The sequence below is a fragment of the Numida meleagris genome, chromosome 2 (assembly GCF_002078875.1).
Source record: "Numida meleagris isolate 19003 breed g44 Domestic line chromosome 2, NumMel1.0, whole genome shotgun sequence".
Classification (NCBI taxonomy): Eukaryota; Metazoa; Chordata; class Aves; order Galliformes; family Numididae; genus Numida; species Numida meleagris.
The window spans coordinates 20,371,205-20,390,829 of NC_034410.1; the positions used below are offsets into that span (position 1 = coordinate 20,371,205).

At 39.0% G+C, this 19,625-nt stretch overlaps 1 protein-coding gene across 5 annotated transcripts in view; it reads right to left on the bottom strand.

Annotated features, from left to right (window-relative positions):
• The window catches only part of LOC110394090 (multidrug resistance protein 1-like), a 51,879-nt gene extending 37,231 nt beyond the window's left edge, over positions 1 to 14,648 (bottom strand). Inside the window, exons 1-3 of one of the 5 annotated variants that reach the window (XM_021387745.1) lie at positions 11,014 to 11,223; positions 652 to 812; positions 321 to 541 (exon numbers count right to left, since the gene is read on the bottom strand). The gene's annotated coding sequence lies outside the window, so the exon portion shown is untranslated. Of the gene's footprint in view, positions 1 to 320; positions 542 to 651; positions 813 to 11,013; positions 11,224 to 14,574 lie in introns of those variants that run through there. The other 4 variants (XM_021387746.1, XM_021387749.1, XM_021387747.1 and 1 more) reach the window with 4 other exon arrangements.

Genomic DNA, 19,625 nt, shown 5'->3' on the forward strand with positions numbered 1-19,625 from the left:
AATAAAATTATTAATGTCACACTTTGCAAGTGAATCCTAGCAATGGGCAAGTATAGACTTGTTGAAAGAAGCAGAGATGTCCTGAGCTTGCTTACAGATGCCTACATTTTGTTTTACCTACTTGATAGCTGTGGATCTTTTACTTAATCTCATTTGAATGCTAGAAGCATTCTATTTTCTGTAATTCAGGATAGATTAAAAAAAATGAGAAAGTATAGGTTTATTTAGAAAAGAATGAAGCTATCTGGAGTTTCCCCACTTTTAGATGTTAGTGAATTTAATAAAATATCTCAGGTTTAAAAAGAAGTGCATTGACTCACCGTGGAAGTTGTTCTCAGTTTGCTTCTAGTTCTCTGAAAGATCATTCAAAAACCAACAGATTAAAATGACTAGGACATGCAGCATGGGTGGACTTTGTTCTTCTTATGCAAAACAGAGATGATGAACAGCTTTTTCTTGTTTGTTTTTTTTTTTTTTCCTCTCGTTGCCTCATCTACTCTGGGGAGTAAAGTGTATGCACTTTGGACTCTGCCTCCCTTTCCTAAAGGGAATATTTAACAAGTAATCACATGTGAAAATAAATATGAATAGTCACTTTTTCGCAACTCCACCTAATTATGCCCCTTAAACCTTCCAGAAATCTCTTCTTACCTTATCAGATATGGAGCCAAATGTTCCAGGTGACAGTTACACTTAAAGGTGAATCCATTCCTGAGCACCCAGTGAGAATGAAACTGAGTAATGCAAAAGGAGTGCGTTAATCTTTTGTTTCTTTCTCCTTCTTCTAATCCTAATCCAGAGAATAATGTAACCTGCAAGGAAAACAGGATTTTACCACAGTAGCAGAATCACAGAGTCACAGCGTGACCTGTGAGTACAGGTGGCCCAGTCCCTGCTGCAGCAGGGCTGGCCAGAGCAGCTGCCCAGGCTGTGTCCATGCAGCTCCTGAAGATCTCCAAGAGGGACCCCACACACAGCCCCTGTGTACCGGTGCCAGTGCTCTGGCACCCACACAGCTCAGAAAGCGCTCCTGGGATTCGGGGGAACCTCCTGTGTTCTGGTCTGTGCCTGCTGCCTCTTGTCCTGGCACTGGGCACCACTGAAAGGAGCCTGGCACCATCCTCTTTGCACCCATCCCTCAGATATTTCATAGAATCATAGAATTAGCTAGGTTGGAAAAGACCTACAAGATCATCCAGTCCAACCATCCACCTACCACCAATAACCCCACTAAACCATGTCTCTCAATGCTATATCTAAATGTTTCTTGAACACCTCCAGGGACGGTGACTCAACCACCTCCCTGGGCAGCCCATTCCAGCACCTGACCACTCTTTCAGAAAAGTAGTGTTTCCTAATGTCCAGCATAAATCTCCCCTGGCACAACTTGAGGCCATTCCCCCTCATCCTGTCACTAGTTACAAGAGAGAAGAGGCCGACTCCCAGCTCACTACAACCTCCCTTCAGGTAGTTATAGAGAGCGATAAGGTTTCATATTTGTACATGTTGACAGGATAACTCCTGAAGTGATCAAAGGCACTTGACAATATATGTCTTGTTAGTAACTAGGTTAGTGTGTATTCTTTCTCATTTCAGTAATCGCAAAGCAGCAAGATGAGTTACAGATAGAGTTTAGAAATGGCTTTGAAATAGCTCTGGTCAGCAGAAGTTTGCTCAGGTAGAATTCTTCTGATTTTTGAATGCATATTCAGATTCTAAACTGATTGGAATGGACCATTTGTTGCATTGTGAAATGTATATTGATGAAGTATTCATTGTCAAATATCTTCTCTACGTGAAAATACTTATAAATATATTGGCAAGGTTTACTCAACTCTCTCTTTACTAAGGCAGTAGCCAATTTCCATTTACAAGTTTTCCATTTTATGGAATTTCCACTTCCATTTTACAAGTTCTGGATTATATTTATGAATCATTATCTAGAATTTTGAGCAGAAGAACTTAGGGGTTTTTTCAAAAATGACTGTCAGATCTCTTGAAATATCCTGGAGAGACCCATAATGGTTAAGGCTGTGATTCCATTTTCAAACATGATATAAATGCAGGATTTCAGTCATCTCTCTTGGGCACGCTACTGCAATGACAAATTGTACAGTAACAATAAACTGTGATAAGTGTTAAATCCTTCTCTAAGTGATCATTATCCCAGATCATTCACAAGTCTTGTCAGTAGCATTCTTCTTGTTCTTCATGAAAGTGTTTGTGTTATGTATAACAGTTTTTCTACTGCAGATAGTTGGGAAACCCAGATTATTCTGTATTGAAGCTCACTATTAATTATCTCAGGTTATTTCCACACATTAACTTACCTAAGTGTATTTATTTAAACCCCTTTTATACATTAAAATGTATAATATTTTATGAATAAATTGATCATCAATTTACGTCTGGAATAGAAAAAAAAAAGACATTTAAAAGACATATTGCATTCTATAAACATTTTCACTCTTAATAGAGAATAAAAAATTTTGTTGTTCAGCATCTCTCTATGAGCACTGAACTCCAAAGTTTCATTTATTTGTCCATTCCACAGTTACAGTTCCTGTCTATCCTCCTTCCATCCGTCATTCTTGACAGACGTTTGAGTTCTGTCACTTCATTGGTAATTTCTAAAAGCAAACATGAAGACTTTCAGACTATCTAAATTAAACTGCCCTTGAGATACATTAGATCTGTTACTCCTTTCCTAATTACAGCAAATCGGAACAACCATTTCTTCCATTCCACTTTATAATACTTTTGAAATTTTAATGCTGTCTGTCCACTCTAGACAGCAAACAAACAAAACAACAAATCAACAAAAAATTTCTTCACTGATTTTGTATTATTTATTTTTGACATCGCTATTCTCTGGACTCAAAGTGTTTCACAGTTTTACTGGGGAAGTGTGAAGCTTCCATATTTCTCACAAGCCTTCCCTAAATACCTAACAAAATGATGAGAAGTCTTTCTTTGCATCAGAAGCAATGGATCAGACTTTTAAAAAAAAAGCTTTTTTTTCTGCAGATACTCCCCTTTGACAAATGTTCATCACAGCCTCCTTCGTTTCTCCAGGAATAAAATTTGCAAACAGAAAAGCTTTTGTTTGAAAAATAGGCAAATATTTTAAATTTCTATAACTAATTTGACTTCTCCATGCTACACAAAAGTATTCTTACTTATTTTATTAATCTTATATATTGAAGTCTGTTACTTTAGTGAAATGACTAGAAGTAATTGCTTTATTTAATTAGTCTCATGTAGGATGGATTATGGTACTATGTCCATGTTTTACGTATCTGCCTTTGACCAGGCTCAGATGGTTTTGTCCTTTTTTGCTGTATACTATGCAGGAAATGAATTTACACTGTAAGGTAAATCTGGTTCTACAGGCAATTGTGTTCAGTTACAGCAGATACACAACCATTAACAAGTTCCAAGTCTTTTGAATAGTCATACCTATAGTCAGTAGGGTTAATGCTTCCTGTTATCAGTACTGTTGCTTCCAGAAGGATACTGCCAAGTGCGACAGCTCTTTACACTTCACATGCCATGACAGTCATACAGCCCTGGCAGTGAATCCTGCTAGCTCCTTCAGGAAGATGCCAGTTATGATATCAAGATGTGCCTGCATGTGATCACTTTGCAGTAAACAATGTTAAATTATTAACTCTAATAGCGCTAAATTATTAACACTACCACCAAAGAGGAATTAACTCATCATGCAGGTCTCCATCAATTAGAACATAAGATTTCTGCATATGATGGCCAGACACATTATGGCTAAAATTAGTGAAGAAGCAATTACCCATAGTCATTCTACTGATCCGGACTAGATGCTCCACTGTCCAGTTAATTTATCTGTACCTTCTCTTGAAACCCCGTCTCTCTCATTCCATAAAGGTTCATTAATCTTAATTGCCATTAATTCATTTCCTAAAGTCCCATCCAATGGCTAATCAGAACTCCTTATCTTCCCCAACACTCTCACACACAAGCTCCTTGGCTGCTTGCAGCTTTAAGCCATCTTTAGCCCAGGGGCTGTCAACAGCTGGAGCTGGTGGCAGAGGGGCTGGAAGAAGGGGGTCGTTGACATTGATGCTAAAGAAGATATATTTTTCTAATCTTACTCACTACAAGCGTTAGTATCCCTGTGGACTGGTTCTTTACCAGCTATCATTTTCATTTTCTGCCTCTAGCTCCTGAGTACGAGGAAGTTTCTGCAAAATGTTCATCAGCTATTTATAAATAAATACGTAACAGAAAATGTTTCTTATGCATGAGAGAATTTACCCTCTGTTAGAATAATTTGTGAGAGTGCTCTTAGAGAAAAATTGTGAAGTGCGGCTCATCCTTGATACCAAAAAGTGCTTTCTACATGGAGACACCAAAATGCTCATAACTCGTAACTTACTCTGGTTTCCCATCTGCATGAAGTGTGATAAATTTATTTCCATGCTACCAGTCAGATCATTTCTTTTGCAAGCCACAGCTTCTCAAGTCACTAGTGAGCATAATTCAAGTTGCCTCATCACTGGCTTAACATCACACAGAGAAGGATAGCTGTATAGCATTTAGACGTCAGTTTTAGATTGCTGATCTGCCTTGTCCTATATACTTCACATGTCTTAAATAACAGAAAAGATCTCTTTGTTATATCACACTTTTGCTAACTAAAAAAATAAAGTCAGTGGCAGTCCTAGATGAAAACCTAAGAACCATTTTATCAACTCTATTTTCTCTTCACAGCAACTACCTGAAATATTTATTTAGCGGTCTCCTTAGAGTACGTATAGTCCTTAATATAATTTCATTAGTATCTATACTACAATAACTTAATTGTTTCGCTTAAACATTTCAGTGCTCCAAGACAATATCTCACCTATTAAAAATACCATTTTTCTGTTTTTTTTTTCAGTTGAATCTCATTCAACTTCTGACAAAATGGCACACTGTAAGTTCAATAAAATGCATTCCAATTCCAGTAAGATCTATTTTTTCCCAAACGTTATCCATATCAAGGACAAAATATCTTTTTCCCATGTATTTATCATTGAAATTTTAATTTATTAGACTTCTGCCTTGCAGAAATTCCACTTTTTTTTCTTCTTCATTTATTACTCATTTCTATGCAAAAATTTTGTATAAAAGCAACATATCATATTAAACAGCAAAAAGATCATGAAATTTAAGAAGTGATAAGCACGGCCAAACTCAGAGAGTAAGAGTGGTAAACAGAGACCATCCTGCTAATAAACAGTGGAACGAAGCAATGCAAAGAGCCACTACAAAGGATTTATCTAATCAGTATGTCTCAGGGGTCTCCCTTAATGCTTTATCCCTTTCCCTGTGTGGACAGTGAAACCACAAGATGATTTCTTGCCTACTTCCCTGACAGAATGTGAGACAGATGCTGCAGGAGAGAGCCAGAAGCACTGGAGGATGACTCCATAAAAAGTCAGTGTTCACAGGGACCCTCAAACCATGAGGCTTAGGACAGTGTTGTAGCTCCATCAGAGATACCTGAAGGAATGCTGTCATCTGCTCATAGCCTGTTACTTCACCCTTTGCTCCCTAGGCTTCCTGCTTTGACTCAACACTGAGTCACTTGCGTGCCGCCCAGTTTACATTCCGCTTGCACACACATGACATTGTAAAGGTCATGACCTGAGAAAAATCTCTCAATTTCCTTTTATAGACAGCAGCAAATAATGAATGATTAACAGCTCATCCTGTCTAAATAAGGTGTTCAGAGCAGCCCTGGTTCCATGTCACAGTTCACTGAGAGCAACATATTCATTCAGTATGCAACAATGCTTCAAGCAGCAGTCCTCCACTCATTTGAGTACTTAATGTCATACAGAGATATCTGCTACTGTAAGAGGAGGTCTCTATTCCACCTTCAGTGCATCTGTGCCTAGCACACTAGGAATGCTGTTCCAGTAGAAATCAGAGATCCTAGTGCTCACGATCACAGAACCACAGAATCATAGACTCCTTAAGGTTGGAAAAGATCACTAAGATCACCTCCTCCAACCATCAACCCATTCCCACCATGCTCACTGAACCATGCCCCTCAGTGCTACATCTACACATTTCTTGAACACCTCCAGGGCTGGTGACTCCACCACCTCCCTGGGCAGCCTATTCCAATGTATCATCATTCTTTCTGAAAAGAATTTTTTCCTAATATCCAACCTGAAACTCCCATGGCACACTCATGGCTTGTAATCAGTTCACAGAAAAGTCCATTGCATTGGCAGTGGACTACAACAGGGCTGGGTCCTATAATCAACACTGATTCCCTGGTGTTGTGCACATGATGGAAGAGAACACAACTGCCTGGGTCATTCCTGAAACATCTTGCCAATATATTAGCAAATCTGCCTATTATTTTGTGTGACAAGACCAGGAAGAATTTCTCACACACCAACACAGTAGTCCAATTCTAACATATGTGTATATCAAATCATAAGTTTATAAGGAAAAAAAATTGGTTACTGTGGTACTTCATCTTGTTCCAAATGCACCTGCAACTAATATTGCTTCTGAACACTGTCATGGTGGGTCACTTCACAGGACAGAATTACCACCTGTTTTCATATTTCAAATAGATTAAACTGTTTAAGAGTAGTCTGTCTCTCAGGGAAGGTATGCATACATGCTATGTAAGTCCTAAAAGTGAAGATAATTGTATAGCACCATGACTGCCTGAATGGTCTTTTCACATACTGGAGGTTAGTCTAGGCAAACACATTTAATGTGTTACAGATTTCACTTTTTATTGACCCTTGGCAGCCACGCAGTCAATTTTTTCTGGGTTCACGCGAGGGTAAAGATAGGAAAGGAGAGCAATGCCGACTCTAAGATTTCATAGTATGTATGTATCTTCCCTGCAAACATTTTAACCCCAAGAATGAGTCAAATTTATTATTCTGTTTCTTTTGATGGACTCCATCTATGGCAGTGATCAAAACATATTTGTACTAGTATGGTAATAAAAATAGTGTCTTATTTTGACAATGGTTAACGAAGTATGGTGATCTCCTTCCAATGGATTGCATGGATAAAGATAAGAACTTGATTGTCATGCCATAATATATAAGTCACAGGTGTGTTAAACCGTGATAAGAGACAGGGAAAGCAATAACAATGCTTTTCACCAGGGAAAATTCCCTTTCTTCTTCATATATATTTATAGGAAAAATATACACATATACATATAAAAATAATGACGGACTGAAAAAAAGAAACATCAGCAAAATATGAGTAGAAATAATAGCAAGTAATGTTATGAAAATCCTCTCTTGTACATCAGCTTTGATCTGGATGATGCTAAAGATAGACTTGCGTCCCTCTTTTGATCTGCGTACAAAATAATGTCCTAACAGTGTTTAAGAGTGGGTCCTCAGTTTCTAATAGCTAGGTTTACCTTACAGTTTGTGCAGTGAGCCATTTACTGACTTGAAGATGTGCTGAAAGCTGTTCTCTACAGATGGATTTCTGCACACTCTAAGAGCTCTTTTACTTCAGTAACAGTCAGCCAAGGCACAACTGTCAATTATTCAGAGCAATACACATAATGAATATGTTAACATTTCTCTTTCCAGCATGAAACAGGAAAACTCAGTCCCCAACTCTCCTGAAAACTGTGTTACTGTGAGAGCAAAACAGGATTCTGTGAACCAGTGACACAACTGCAACCAAATCAATGGTAAAAATACACTCCCAGCACTGTCTACTCCTTCTTGGTTGCTCCTAAAAGTTGGTATAGGATAACAATAACCACTGACATGACTGCAGCACAAACAAGAGTCATTGTTTAAACCTTGGGGCCAGCAAATTCAGAAACTTGCATAATGTAGCTTGCAGACATTGAGAATTAGCTGGCCTTCTCTAGGAAAGATTGCACACCCCTTAAAAGTGCAGCATCAGAGTGAGTATGATTATCCGCTACATGGCAGGAAGATCATCTTGTAGGAAATTTACTAAGTGTCTGTCTCAGAACAGTTATCTGAGCACTGCAAGGAGATTTAGCTAGCATTTTATCCCACCTTGAAGATCGCTACAAGAATGTAAAATTACATGCATCCTTGAAAAATTGTTGGGATTGGCATACAGACATCGATCCAAGTATGCCTTGGAGTTAACAGAATCACAGTACCTTCACAGTAGTGTTTGTGCTAAGGGTAAGTCAGCAAGAATTTTTCTGGGACACGTGAACTGAGAAGAGGTACAAACGAGAGGAGCTGCAAGTTCAGCCTCAAAAAATGGGCAAGGTAATGAAGGAAAGAAGGAATGCAAGGAAAGCTCAGTCCTGCAGGCCTGGCAGCAGCTCTGTCCATACTGTAATTTTCAGAAACATGGTAGTAGGGACACACAGCCTCTGTTTAAGAGTAAAGATCAAAAGAAAAACAAAAAGGAAACTAGTCCTCAGTGTGAGTTTATCTCTCTTTGTGAAAAAAGAGGTGGAACAGCAATTGCAAAAAAGAACATCATAATAATATCCTTTAGGGAGCGCCAATGGGAGTGCAGGAGAGCAACAAGTTAAAATTTCAGAAAAAGAAGCTAAGATATGAGAAAATGGGATAGAATCTATAAATTCTTTGCTTGTTTGCTTTGTCTATCTATAGAACAAAGGTAAGGAGGAAGAACAAAAACTACAGAATATGACATGCTCCTTTCAGTGAAGCCCACAGGCGTAATCTCATCCTCTTAGTAACAAAGACTAAGGACAGTCTGCAATAGTGGTAAAATTACATACATGACCAATGGGAATGGCCAATAACAATATTAGTGCTAGGTGATCGGGGAAAGAATGTTAACTACCTCTATTGCTATGATGTTCATTGAGACTATAATTCAATAAATGGCCTCCAAAGAAAATTATTTCCATTTGGAACTCAGGAAAGCGGGAAAATTATCAATGTTGTTTCATCCACATGAAAGAATGTTCAAGCACCTGTAATGGAGGTCTCTGCCTGCAGTGACATAGCTGCCAAGTTCTGGAGTACAGGAGTTTCTTTGAGCCTAAGAGTGGGAAGACTCCTCTTGTAAACAACAGAGAAATATTGGCACTGTACTGCTGAAGCAAAATGCGTTAGCTACAGATTTTGCTACGGATGTTTCTGGAATTGGTACTGACCAGTGGGAGGTGAGGGTGGAGTGATTCCTGCAGGTCACTGATGCATTGTTATTAGGAATCCGGAGGAAGTAAAAACACTAGATATTTGGGTAACAGAATTTCCTTAAGTTTTGTATGCCTGTAAGTTAAAATGTGGAAAAATAGAAGCTATGTATTAATTGAAGGTCCAGGTCCTCCTTCACACTGAAAAAAATATTAACTCCCTCAAGAAACAGAGGAAGGACACCAGCTCACCATCTTCAGCTTACTGAAAACCAAGGTCCGAGTGCAAAGACCTATATTTTTAAATCTCAATTTTTCTCTGTATTGAACACTTGACAAGAAGTCTAGCCATGGATTTTTAACTTTTAAATAAAATAGCCATCTCTCAGCTTGTTTGTGACAAAAAGACATCTGAAATTTTCGTAGCACTAAGCAATATCAGCAGTATATCTCACTGATATTTTGTTACTGACTTAGCCAGTGCTCTCTCTATAATTCTGCTACCTGAACAAAGACAGTACCCGTGAATCATAGAATCATAGAATCATAGAATGGCTTGGGTTGAAAAGGACCTCAAAGATCATCGAGTCTCAACCCCCCTGCCAAGTGCAGGGTCGCCAACCACTAGACCAGGCTGCCCAGAGCCATGTCCAGTCTGGCCTTGAATGCCTCCAGGGACGGGGCATCCACAACCTCCCTGGGCAACCTGAAAGGAAGTGAAAGAAAGCAATAGCATTTTTTTCAAATATCTTAAGACTTTTTAGATCAAATATGAGGGCTACTCCAAAAGTAATGCCTCCTATTTTATTATGTTGGCTCATGGTGTCAGAGGTGGATGTTGGTCTTATGGCAGTAGATGTTGAACCTTCCCACCAATATTCCACTACATTTTGTTGCTGTGTGACAGATGGCAGCTCTGTCAAACAGTGTTATTGTGCTCTTTGTATCTTCTGCAGTTTCCATGGAAATAAACAGGAGACATTACTCTCACAATGACCTATGGAAAACAAATGTAGATGAAATACTATTAAAAAGTGTTACACCATATCATACATGGATGATATGTTGGTACATGGAAAAATTGATGTGAAAATATGGGAAAAGGTCAGAGAAGTCATCAGCATTATACAAAACCCAGGTTTTAAAGATAATCATGATAAAATATAGTTGGAACAATCTGAAGTGAAATATTCAGGAATAGTATTAGATGGAGAAGGGAGAGCAACACTGGTATCATCAAAGAGAAGAACGTATCCTATAGTTCAACCCTCACAGGAATAAGTGTATAATACTCACTTTTGCAAATGCTTAAGTTCTCGTGAGAACTTCCTTTTACTTGCATAAATCAGTAAACCACTAATCAACCTTGTGAAGAAATCTCATGACCAAGAACAGAAAGAAGAACAGAAGGAAGGAAAGCCACAAGTTCAAACCCTGTCTGCGGCTACCTGAATTATTTTAAGATGTTTCCGGTTCAGCTAGACATTGCTGATCTAGATCTCAGGACTCCGCTGTTTCAAGAACACACTGCAATAAGAAGCAAGTTACAGTCTTTGCCTTCAGAGTCTTAAGATAAAAGGGAAAGAAATTCACTGCTTGTGAAAAGACAAATTTAACACTGAGATGGCATTTGATCTTACAGAATGTATCACTAGAGGTGGTTTTGCAGTAATATATATCATACAACATGCTCTGCTAAACTACATAGTCAGTTGAAAAGTACAAGCCAGACATGTATCAAACCCAAGGTTAGATGGTCAAACATTGGCTTCTATAAACTAAGAACTTTCTGTAGAAGACAACAAGGTTTTAGCACCAGCCCTATATAGCCTTTTAGCCAGTGGAAAAGAACAAAAGTGCAATTTATCTGTTTACATATCTCTTACCTGTCAACTGTTATCAGATAAAAGCTCTGTTGCTGACTTTTTGCCACAGAATATTCAGCATGGTTCACAGATGGGTCCGGTTTTTATGGGAAAGATGAAAAATCCTGCATTATATATGCAGCAATTCTTGTGAAATATAAGAAGGTGTTGCCCTCTTTCCGCAGAGTAGCTCTGCAGAAGCAGCGGAGCTAACGTGCTCCACTAACAACATTAAAAGTGGAATCTAAAGGAAATGACTTGGCTTTGTACGTAATTTCAGATTGCGTATGACAAGCTTTAACTATTTGGCTACCAATTTAGAGGAACAATGACCTGCAAGTACAGTATCTTAATCTAGGAGGCTACTAATAATGGAAAGGAAATCCTGACAGTAGTTCCAAAAAAAAAAACCACAAAAAAAACCCACCAACACATTGAGGAAGAAAAATATGCATCTTAAGTAAAAGCATTATCAAAAGAAAGAACACAAATATAGTGGAATTGAAATAGTCAAGCAGATACCCTTGCTAAGATCACAGTCATTTCAATAATCATAAAATTTGGATACCCATGTTGAAAACAAAACAAAGAAAATAGTACAAAGTTATCAAAGATCTAACCACTTTCCAAGATGCAAATGAGGGAACTGAGGGGTGATTACTAAAGAAGCTAATAGATGGATGAAGCACGGAGAAGGGTCCTAACTTTTATAGACTAACAGTCTGGTGTGGCCAGATACCAAACACTTGGAATCATAAAAGCACAGAATCATTAAGGTCAGAAAAGAACTCACCAGTGCTGAGTATAGAGCAAAGATTGCCTCTCTTGTCCTGCTGACTATACTATTTTTGATACAAGCCAGGATGCCATTGGCCTTCTTGGCCACCTGGCCACGCAGCTATCTCAAGTTCAGCCAGCTGTCCACTAACACCCCCAGGTCCTTTTCCTCAGTGCAGCTTTCCAGCCACTCTGCCCCAAGCCTGTAGCGTTGTATGGCATTGTTGTGATCAATGTGCAGGACCTGGCAGCTTGTAGATAAAGATATACACATTGAGCAGATTTGTTACAGTAGATGCAATAGATGTATGAACAAAATAATCCAGGGGCTGCTTAAACACAAAAGGGAGTATTAGAAAATGGCTAGTTGGCCCAATATTAAGACAGATGGGTACATAATTACTTAACTTTTGCAAGAGTGAATAACCGCATCTGGAGAATAAAGAAAAATACTATTAAAATATTTGAGAATTCAAGAACTACAGGCTAGGATACAAATGCACTACACTATAGAGTACAAGTAGTCTCAGTTTAATCCCACCTACCACCATGTAAAATGGGGTTAAATATTGTTTGCTAATACTAGATCCATTGACGAAATGGACTGGGACAGTGCCAGTCCAGAAAGCTACAGCAAAGTCTCCCACAATGTAAGTATTTAATATTCTATTTTCCAGATGTGATTTAAACCAATAAACTGATTTGGAGCAAGGAATGTATTTTCCAGGGGTAATCATGAAGGAATTATGTGGAGGCCTGGAAGTAAAACAGAGATTTCACATTGCTGGTAAGTCTTAATTCATGGTAAACTGAATCAACCAATGGACCTGCAGAATTAGTGTAAACCAAAATGCTGAAAAATGACGGAAGAGTTTGGGATACCCCATCACCTTGGCATTTTAATGCTCTGTGGGCCAAAACAGCTTCTCACAAGTTCATGTGATTTAGATGTATGCTTTGGAGAAAAAAATAATAATTGTTAAAAAATTAAGCCTTTTGTTTTAAGCGAGGTGCAGATAGAGACCCTGAGCAAACAATGGGAAGAGATTAATGTTGTTCAGCAACTCAGCTGGGAAGGAACACTCAATCCATGGATAAAAAAAAAAAGGAACAAACCACTACTCTGCAGAATGGCAAGTAGGATAGAAAGTAATGTTCCATATTTTCCATGCAAGATTTCAACCTCAGAGGTGAATTGGATGGATAGACCAGCTCCAATTACAAATAAAGCAGGACCTTAAGTGTATCAAGTAAAACTCCAAAACAGAAAAATGCCTAAACAGTTTTATGTAATTACAGAAAGGTAAATGAATTAACAAAAAGCAAAGATATTTTAAATGTTGCTATTTTAATGATTAATCATTGCTTATGTTTAACTGCTTTTTTTTTTTAATAGCTCCTGAAGATCCTGAAGCTATGAAGATGCAAAAGACCGATACAGATTTTGCACGAAAACCATAAGGCAAGACTGGAGGAGAATGACACTCCGGCTTCTTGCTCAGAGCCTCAGCAGAGTAAGACACTGTGGGTTCAGTATCAAGGCACTGGGAACTGAGTTTCCATCCCATCATTGACAAGAGTGTTATCCAAAGGGACAGAGATTTGGGATATGGTTTCAGAAGAAAGATACAGAAAAATATCTGCAAGAGATTAGTCAGGAAAATAAGAATAAAGGATGCAAAATAAGTGGGAAAGATGCCTGGCAAAAAAAACAGAACAAGATATAGTCTTTAAAATACATTAAACAATGGAGGTAGTAGATGAGATCTTGTTTTGAGGGGGAAAAAACTAAGGAATATAAAAACAACAGAGAATTGCAAGGAAGAAAGGGGAGAAAAGTCATTCAGTTCAGTTCTGTCCTTCATTGAAGAGCTTTCAGGTCTGATCACCTTCACATCAGCAATTCAGGCCTTCGGGAACCACAGCAATCAACACAGCATACATACATTCAATTGCAACAAGTGATGTGCTGTTCTTGGATATATAGGAAGAAAAACAAGATTTGAATTGCACACCATTGGAAAAAAAGGGATCTTAACTTAGATTTTTATTGTTAATTGCCTTATCGAATGAGGCCACCAAGTGGCAATGTAAATATTTGAAGACAAAGGAAAAGTGCAATATCTTATACTAACTGTAGAACACGCAAAAAGAATAATCATGAGAAGTAAACACTGATTAAAATTGATTTTATGTGCCCAGACATAAAAAGTGATCTCATTTATGATCTGTAAGTGCAGCTTTCAAAAGCTGCCTTCCAGTATTTAAGTCACGACACCTTCAAATACTGCTTTCCTATTAATTTCAGGCAAGCAACCTTAAACTAAATTTCAACAAGTTTTAAAACTCACAGATGTAAATTTACATCCTTCCTGTCCTTAATCACAAGCATGCTTCATACTCCAGTGTCTGAAGTGATTGTTTTTTTCTTGGCTAATTCTAGTTTGATTCTGTTGTTTTGTAGAATTTAGGTCTTGGTCTTATTCTCCATCTGTTCCTGATTGTCACCCAAGTATGCTCTAAAAAGGCATATGGTATTCTGGTTTCCTCAATTTCTTCTACCTCTTCCACAGAATTAAATATCAGTAAGATGATAGAAAAAGAAGGCAGGTAGGAGTCCATCTTCTAAAATAACCTCAAGTGTTAATTTTAAAGGAGCTTGTACAAACTTTGTAAGACATAAGCATACACAATAATGATGAAGAACAAGATATACAAATAATCTGACAAATTTACTGATTCTGAGAATTCATGTAGGAAACTGATTTGCAAAAAAGTGTGACTGGAACTCCAAATGATACCTACCAGGTTTCTCTCCAAAGATATCAGTTGATCAAATATACCCAGATTTCCACAGGATGCTGGCAGGAAAACAACACACAAACGAACAAAACACAACAACAACAAAACCCACATAACTTCAGAGTTCAGACTGTAAAAAAGCAAGCATGTATGCCTCTCATACATATACACACAGTAAACTAGCTGAACAAAATCCATGAGATGTGCTCCAAACTACCAGTAAACTCAACACTTTCCAGCAGTACAAGTGTACCATATATCACACCTTATAGCAACTGCTTTACAGGCAGTTTTTATTTTGCTCCTAACTGAACAAGTCTGATTTGTGGTATTGGTAACAACTTCATTTTCTCCTACAGCAAATCACAATAGTGCCTACTTGTGGGTTAATCCTAATAGGCAGCTAAGTCCTGCTTGCTCACTCTCCCCTGCAGTGAGTGAGAAGAGAATTGTACAGGCAAAAGCCAGAACAGAAATTAAATACATTGCATTGAGTTAAAGATGGTTTTATAAGTGAAGCAAAGCAGCGCATGCGAAAAAAGAAAGCAAAATAAGTAATGTATTCACTACTTCCTGATGGCAGGCAGATGTTCAGTCATTCCAGGAAAGCTGGGCTTCATTACCTAACGGTTACTTCAGAAGAAAAACACCATAGCCCCGAATGCCTCTCGTTGCTCCTCCTCTCCTGAGCTTTTATTGCTGGGCGTGTCACACGGTGTGGAGCATCTCTTAGGCCATTTTGGGTCAGCTGTCCCAGCCATGTCCCCTCCTTCTTTCTTGCTCATCCCCAGCCAACTTGCTGGAGGGCAGTGTGAGAAATCCTGATGCTGTGTAAACACTGTCAGCAATAGCTAAAACATTGGTTTGGTCATAAACACTGCTTTGGTCACAAATCCAAATTACAGCATACAGGATGCTTTAAGAAAATTAACTCCATCCTAGCCAGACCCAGTAAACAACTCCAAAGTATGCTTGTTCAAACAGAACAGAAACTTGTAAATATTTAATTGTTTAGAACCAAAATTCTGGAGTCACAGACTGTTGAGACACAAACTCGCAGAGAATAAAGTCTAGATTTTATTTTTCAGTGTGTATATTCCTTCAGAAAATAATTCCAGTGAACGAATTCTGTCAAGTTTGAACAGGGATCAACAGCCTTTTTGATTAAGAAATATCCTCAGTGGAGGTTCCACCATTTCAGCTATACAAACAATCTACTTAAAAGGTATCTTTTCATTGACCGAAACTCAGTTAATCCAGAGAAACACTTCTGGGTCTTTTTCTTTAAGACGTAGTGTCATGCTGTCCATGAATCTAAATTGATTGTAACCAATAAATATGCCTCTTTGTTTTTATACCAGACATAGCTGTTGTATTTATTCATAGTGACACTTCAGTAATATTTTCTGAATGATTTAAATAATGCATTCCAGTTTCATATTGTTAAAATGAACGAGGAGTTAGTTCCCAGTATGTTTTAATATGCTTTTTAGAATCATTCTTTACTCATTCCCATGCTTTACAGAGACTGACTTCTAAGTGAAGCCATATACTCTGGACTCACACACAGCTCTTGGTATGTTCCTAATGTTTTAAAGATAATGACATTAGAAGCGACCACTTGAACTCTGTGCATCACCTCTTGTCATCAATATTGTGCATTTTGTTTTCAGAAACTTTAGAGCTGTAAGTATTTTTTGCTACAAAATTATGGGAATTATTCTATGACAATTGTCAGATGTGAAACAAAACAATTTAGGATAGAAGTGATTGACAGAAATCATTCTACCTGCTCACAGCAGGGCCAACTTTGAAATTAGATGAAGGTATTCAAATTGGACATTCGGTTAAGCTTTGAGTATCTTCAGGCCATAATTCTACCACCTTTTTGATCAATCTGTTCCAATGTTTGAATATCGTAGCTGTTAAGATTCTTTCCAGGTATCTATGCCTTGCTGCAGCTTGTGACAATAGCCCCTTGGCCATTTGCTGCTATGCATTCCTCAGAAGAATCTGTTCCCTCTATCCTCCCTCTAGGCAGCTGAAAAGGGTAAGATTTTCTCTTAACCTATTTTCTTAAGGAAAAAAACAACCACCCTAACAGAAAACAACAACAACAAAAAACACAATGGCTCTCAGCCTCTCCTAACATAGCTTGTGCTTCAATCTCTTACTCATTTTAGTGGCCTCTGGTATGTTAAAGTCTTCCTTAAAGTCTTCCAGAGGAGCCCAACTAGATGCTATTTTGGAGACTGTCCCCAGTGAACCTTCCTTGCGTACTCCAGGGCAAGTTGCTCTGGATGTCCCTTCTTGAGCAGTGGGCTGGACCTCCAGAGGTCCCTTCCAACCACAGACATTCTGTGATTTTGTGATTCCAGAGGGGACTAATTGCTATGTATCTGTTAATACCAGCTCACTATATGTTCAATCTTCATCACCAGAGATGCACCCACTGATTTTCATTTAGCTTGCCCAATAGGATCCCTGGGTTCTTTTCTACAGAGCAGCAGCATAGTTAGTCAGCACCTAACTAGTACACATGCACTGTGGTATTTCAACCCAGACAAAATCCTCCCTAACAACCATGGCCTGTCATTATAAGGCCTCACTTACTTTGTCTCAATCTGCCAGTCTGTAGTAGCCACCTGCCTGTACTTATCTCAGTCCACAAGTTTTTCCAATATTTTTTCTCCCTCCATCCTACTGAAGAGGAGTGAGAGCTGCTTGGGGGCACTGGTGACTAGCCAAGAAGAAGGTAAATAATATTTATACCGTAAGAAGGTAAATAATATTTATAAGAAAGCAATGATTTTTGAGAAAGTTTGTTTACTTGAGGCCTATGAATATTGAACCTAAATCTTGGTCCAACAGATAAACCTGAGTTCACTTAAATCTCTTTTAAGTACAAAAATAAAAAGTTGTAGTTTCTGGAAAGAAGGCAAAGGGGAAGAACGGAGAGGATACTTTTGCTTGTGACGTATGTACAGAAGCACTCCTGTTTCTTTTTTTGGTAAACTATTTGTAAATATCCCGTATGTTTATCATAAGGTCAAGAATAACAGGCCTTGTGGCTCAAGTCCTTCATGTGCAGAGATAAAATCTTTAGCTTTAGCCTCAGCCTGAACTTGAGAAATCAAAAGATTTCTCAAGCTGAGTGAATCTTTTAATAGAAGCTACAGAGGCAGTGAGCCTCAACAAAGACTGAGAAGCAGAAAGAAACCTGAAGGCAAGTTGAGAGTCAACAAGTAATGCATTCAGCATTTTCCTTTGATTTTCTGAAAGACGAGTAAAGACAATAACTTGTTTCAATCTTATCTATTACACCAATTTTACCTAAAATATTTGCACTCTTGCTCCCAAAGTAGAAAGTATATTATCCTCTGGGCTCCCCTGTGACCCCCCCTTTTCCTTTATGCTGTTTTATAGGCAGAAGGAAGAGAGGCATGAAGCACAACAATGAACTACTTCATGGTGTATTTGAGTTATAATATCAGTGACAAAAACTACCCAAGCAAAGAAGAAGTTTTACCTCGCGGAATGCAGAAAGATTTACCTATCATTAAAATTAAAGATGAATGAAGATTAGCTCAAACTAATTTAGCATATCAAGTAATATCTGATGATCTTTCGTTGATTGAACTGGAAGTTTTAATAAATGGTAACAACTCTTTCAACAATTTATGAAGATCTTCTAATAGAAAAGAAAAAAAGACATTTTTGTGTTACTGCATGTGAAAACATGGTCATCTACATGGGAATTCACTTCTTAAAGTTCTAACCTCAACACTACTCTTCTTCAGGTGACTTAATCAGCAGCCAAGCACTGAACAGTTATGTTTGATATCATCCACAAGAAACAGCTTCATCAATTGACAAGCACTGTTCCCTGAGGAAACAACAGTCCAGTGTGGATTTGCATCTCAGCAAGCAGAAATTTTTTATACTTCATGAATAGGAATGGATACTTAGACCTGAACGGAAAGATTTATGCATAACTGAGTAGAATTGAAAGTACTACAATTTACATCACCATTCAACCTTACAGTGCACAATTTCTTTATTATTAAATGGAAAGGAGAGAAAGCATTGACACATACAAGTTCACATCTCTCTGACTGACTTGCAGCCCCACCTTCACACCCACAGCACACAACTGATCACCGCATGGTTGTCCTTCAGAGGAGCCATGCTACTTCATAGCTCAGTGCCCAGAGCTTTATTTTGTTCTGTTCTCTCTCATACAATTCAACACAAAGGCAAAGCTCCTTACCTAGAGCTCTTCTGAGCCAGGTCAGCAGGTACCATTTTTGTTTGGGGCAGGGACGAGTGCCTGCACTTTGGCTGCAGAGTGCATTGCAATTGCATTCACATTACCACAACTGTGGCCTTTAAAGGTTACGTATGTCATAAAGCATTCAGGGGAGGTTCAAGTTGGATATTAGGAAAAATTTATTTTCAGAAAAAACAGTGAGGTGCTGGCACCAGCTGCCCAGGGAGGCGCTGGAGTCACCATCCCTGGAGGTGTTCAAGAAACCTGTAGATGTGGCACAGAGGGACGTGGTCAATGGGCACGGTGGGGATGTGCCGATGACTGGAATAGGTAATTTCAGAGGGCTTTTTCAGCCTTAATGATTCTGCGATTCCATGAAAGCAATGCCTGGCAGCTCAAAGCAGTTCAAAGCGTGACACCACCTCAGCTGGCAATGGAAGAAGCTCTCACGTCCTTGGCGACGCCTCACTAGGAGGAGACAGACCGGTGTCAAGCGAGAGGCGCGCAGACCCCCGTAGGTAGGGCCGGGGATTCACCCGAGGACCCTGAGCATCACAGACACGTGCCGAGTGAGAGAGCACAAAGGAGGAAAGACACAAAAGGAGAGGCAGGAGGCCGCGCGCAGCCCTTCTGCCCGCACCTCACGGCGGCCACCCCTCACCCCAGCTGCCGACGACTCGCGCGCCGCGCCTGACTCCGGCCGCTTCCGTTAGCGGCGCGCGCTGCTTTGAAGCAGCGGCCGCTGGCGGCGCCGCGCCGCGCCCTTCCCGCGCGCCCATTGGCT